This window comes from Cibotium barometz, chromosome 18, assembly GCF_041138505.1.
Source record: "Cibotium barometz isolate CiBa-2024 chromosome 18, ASM4113850v1, whole genome shotgun sequence".
Taxonomy (NCBI): Eukaryota; Viridiplantae; Streptophyta; class Polypodiopsida; order Cyatheales; family Cibotiaceae; genus Cibotium; species Cibotium barometz.
The window spans coordinates 5,301,759-5,306,610 of NC_141063.1; the positions used below are offsets into that span (position 1 = coordinate 5,301,759).

The window sequence follows — 4,852 nt, forward strand, 5'->3', positions numbered from 1 at the left end:
CCCAAAATGAGCTCCCTTTTTCCCTAATGATATTGAGCATCATAGATGTTGATACATCTAGTATGTCTACCTACTTCTCTAGAGATCATAGTGAGGACCGATTAGAGGATCTTGATTATTCATCTATTGCACATGAGGTTAGAGATACTCCATAGGATACCCATGAGGATACGATAGACTGTGTGAGGAGCTTAAGCCTAAGGTTCTTGTGTTAGATGTGTTAGGCTATTCCTCTAGAGAGTTTACATGTGGGGATGTCTACGGGTTGACCACTACTCCTAGCTTTCATAGCATAACATGGTAGTGTTCATTTGGATATAGTTTATGTGTTTGAGTAGTCAGCAGGTCTAGTGCATGAGGGTAGTGATGATTTCATTAAGGTGAGACCTTGTAGATGAGGCATGAATATGCACACAAAACATATGGATATAGTGGATTGTGTCTCGGATGTTTCGAACTGTGCTACATTGGGTCATGGGCATCAATTCCCATCTGACTTTGCATGATGCTAATTACGAGCTATGTGTGTTTGGTTCCTGTGATTATCTACATGACCCTATGTTTTGCAAAGCCACAACATTTACCTTTGGGTGCATCGTTTGCCATTTGTTGCATTATATGGTTTTTGACTGTGGGTCCGACATTCAGATGCACCTACTACAGCACATCCTACGTGGCTTGCACAATAGCTCTTTTTTTCCAAGATAGTTCAAAACATTCCGGCCAAGAGTTTTGAGCTCATCATGTGGATGTCTTTAGTGCCGGACTCACATTATGAGTGTGAGGATGGGCTAGTTGCTAGCATTCCCTTTAACCTAGGAGGATTTTGGATAAGCCTTATCATCGACATTGGTCCTCCATATTTACCATTTGTTAGCACTCCCTTCGACCCAAGAGGATTTTGGGCTAGCTGTTAGCATTTCGAGGAGTCATGGGATATCTATGAGCATAGGCTTGAGTTTCTTGTGTTGAATGTGTCAAGCTATTCTTCTAGGACTTTCACATGTGGGGTCCATTCACGATATTACTACTACTTGCTCTCATAGTTTACCTGACATCATTTGTGTGGGTATAGTGTATATATTTTAGCAGTCAGGCATTGAGAATGATATTAGTGATGACTTTGCTATGGTGAGACCTTGTAGGGAAGGCAAGATTATGCATATGGATCTAGAGAGTTTCTCATTTGACTTTTATATTTTCTTAGATCCAATGTTAGAGTTAGATCATACTTATGAGAATGGCTTCAATGACCTTGGGGATTCCATGGTTAGTGATTTCATGGGTAATTCCAATTATTTCTCATGTGTGGTACATTGTCCGTCTTTAGTGTGACGATAACGCTTATGATTTCATGGGTAATTCCAATTATTTCTCATGTGTGGTACATTGTCCGTCTTTAGTGATTTCATGGGTAATTCCAATTATTTCTCATGTGTGGTACATTGTCCGTCTTTAGTGTGACGATAATGCTTATGGTGATCCTCTTGTTCATATTTTTACTTTGGAGGATCACACACACATAGAGGGATTTGTACATTGGGTGGATGCATGGTAAGGTGGACTCGAAACCTATATCCTGGACATGGCTTTTAAACAGGTTTTTAGACATTTGAAAAAGTCATTTTCCCTCATTTTCTCCCACATTTTGTACGTTTGAAAAGCTTGAAAACAAAAAATAGTTATAAGTAGCTCGTGGTGCACTCATTTTGCCACCTCTCTCTCTTGCTCTCGCTCTCACACTTGCTCTCGCAAGCTCTCTCTCTTTTGCTTACCCACTCTGTCCCTTTCCATGTCCTCTGTACCCTAAACTTGTTGTCGCCTTGTTGTTTACCTCTCTCTCTCTCTCTCTCTCTCTCTCTCTCTCTCTCTATATATATATATATATATATATATATATATATATATATATATCTTTCTATTACAGGCCCCTTACTATTGTTTCATTAACACACACACATATACGCATGGACCTTTCACCCATCATAGATTCCCAAGCATTTAGAGGCAAATATAGAAGTTCAGCCTGTGTAGAGGGTTTAGGGTTTGTTTAGGGTATAGGTTGCGAGCCATGCATAAATTTTTCTGCCAATACAATCAAGGATTATCATGCGCAGAGGAAGAAAGAACAACATGCAAGGATGAAGTCCAAGGTACAAGAAGAACAGGAGCAAACAAGTAGAAGCGTCAAAAATAATGCAATGACATTGTTCCATACTTTAATCAGCAAACCAACGGTCTAGACGAGAAGACCAGGTTTGATATATTAGCTCAAGTTCCCCAACATCGCTCCATGAAGGAAATTTCGAGTAATTTTCTACTATGGAACCAATGGAACCAGACAAGTCTAATAGAGGGCATAAGAAATACACTTGAAGCAGTGAAAGTGCTTAAAAACTCTGAGGAGGTATTTATTAAAAAGGCTTATTCCAATGATTCTTATTAATGGAGCTGGCATAAATACATCCTCTCTTAACATTGTAGATGCTTCAAGGTAGTTGAACATACACATATGTAATTTCTATGCAACTAGAGAGCATTTGTAAACCTCTGTTGATGGTATTTCGCCATTAGCAAGCCATATGCAGTATACATAATCAGTGTGATGAGGTGAAAGAGCTTGTTTTTTCAATTTTCGGTTAAGCCATACTCGTGTTTCACCCAACAAAAAAGATGTATGTCGAAAGCGCCTTGGTATAAAATCTTATGTTAAGCATCCGACACACCTTCTCAATCAATCTCAAGTAACAGCAACAACCCGTGCTCCCAACACCTATGCTAATTTGGTGTGCTTTTATACATTACATATTCCTTCAGTATAGATTCAGATACTAGATTAGATGTTTCCAATCAATATACAAACAAATGCCAAATTCTCTACTCTTCTATGATTCTATCATCCTTGTATGTGTGTTGTTTCCTTCTTTTGTCATGTGTCTATGTGTATTATGTCTAAGTGTTAGATTTTCAATCAGTCAATCTATAGCTCTTGGATTACTTGGGGAATTTAAGGACTGGAAAATCTAGCAAATAAAAAGAAACCATCCTCCCTCTCACAAGGCAAGGCATGGTTCTAAATGGTTTTCAACTTGGGGCGGCAATAAACAAAACCAAGAAAATCAATGTAAAACCAGTAAGAGATTGGTGAGTGTTAAACTAGTAAGATACCTAATCGAAAACAACCTTTATACACTTAATCTATAGCAAAAACAAGCTTAACAGGCTTTTCACCAATATCATACCGCTCCCAAATCAATATGATACCGGTTGTGGAATGATAGTTGTATACAACTAACACTACTGATAGGGAAAAGACCAGCTAATAAACACTGCTATCATACTAGCTTAAGAGCATGGTCTCCTCTAATGTACTCTATATTTAGCAAATTTTCTAATCGGTATTATACCGGTTGAACATTGGTATGATACCAGGTAAAGACTAGAAGGAGAACTTGGGGTGCCCATATGATACCAGTGTTCTGTACCGGTATGATACCATTTTGAACATTAGTGATATGCAACATGCATTAGATATAAGGTAAAGATCAGCTCTGCTTTAGACAACACTAGTTTTGAAACAATATGATACCGGTGTTTAGCCAATAAGATACCGGTTGGTGAACCAGCTACATACACCTAGGAACCAATACAAACCAAATGTTTAACTCGCTACGATGGTTTTGTATTGCATGTTGAACTATATTTATTATTTAAGGAGATGCATCCACAGGCAGCACGAGTTCATCAACGAGCTTTTGAGAAATTAAAGCCATACTTTGTGTGCAAGCTTAAGGAATCGATACACTTGCTACATAACACATGTTCAGATGTCATTCTTAAAATATGCCTTGAACCAAATAAGAGGATCCACTTTTGGGTTGCATGGTAAATCATGTCAATGTGATTGTGTCATTTGTAATGTGGGTTCTCAGCCAGGTGGGTGTAAGGCTGCAGAGAAGTCCTACAAGAGCATCACAAACGCATGGGAGTCCATCTTATGTCCCAAAGCTGAAGGTACTATTTTCCATGCTTTGAAGTGTCTGATGGGGAGTTGCCCTGTCTGTGGCCCTCAAAACATAGCATTTTGTCCAGCTGAATCTGCATATGTTTCGTTGACTTGTCACTGTCAAGATCTTTTAGGACATAGATTGTGGAACCACTAATGATGGTGGTAAGACAAAGAAGAGGAAAGAGTTAATACACAAGGAAATGTCATGCAAGGCACTGAATAAAATGTTCAACGACCATCTTGGAAAGTTTATCAAACATAATTTTGTGTACATGTGGCAAAATGAGCAATACAAAGAATGCTTGTCCAATTTTCCCGAAGATGTGGTAATATCTGTTGTAGACTTTGCTGAGAATTACTCTTTTAAGGAGCAAAATGAGATACAATCAATGCACTGGTATTCAAGCCAAGTGTCCATATTTGTGCATATTACATACTTTCACATGCAAGTGACATCCACAAAACGATACACTTTTATATCTCTGATGATAAGAAACATGATACCCATTTTGTGCAACATTGTTTCATGCTACATTATAATTGGGTATTACCCTATGGTATTCCCCTACAATATTATTGGGTTTGGTCTGATGATGCTTCGTCTAAATTCAAAGCAAAAAGGCCTTTCTACTTTGTTTCCAGGTACACTGCCATCACAGAGTTGCAAATGACTTGGAATTTCTTTGGCTCTAGTCATGGAAAGGAAGAGCACGATGGTGCAGGGGCTATGGTGAAGAGAGCACTAACTTATGAGAAAACAACTCAAGCCTAATTGTGCTAAGCTCCGATGTGCAGCTGATGTAAAGTTTTTGCAAGAAATGCTCACCACTAGGACCGAGTCCA

The 4,852-nt window shown here is 38.6% G+C and overlaps 1 pseudogene; it reads left to right on the top strand.

Annotated features, from left to right (window-relative positions):
- Nucleotides 1-3,067: 3,067 nt before the first annotated feature.
- On the top strand, nt 3,068-4,781 carry LOC147628841 (uncharacterized; annotated as a pseudogene).
- The last annotated feature ends 71 nt before the right edge of the window (nt 4,782-4,852 follow it).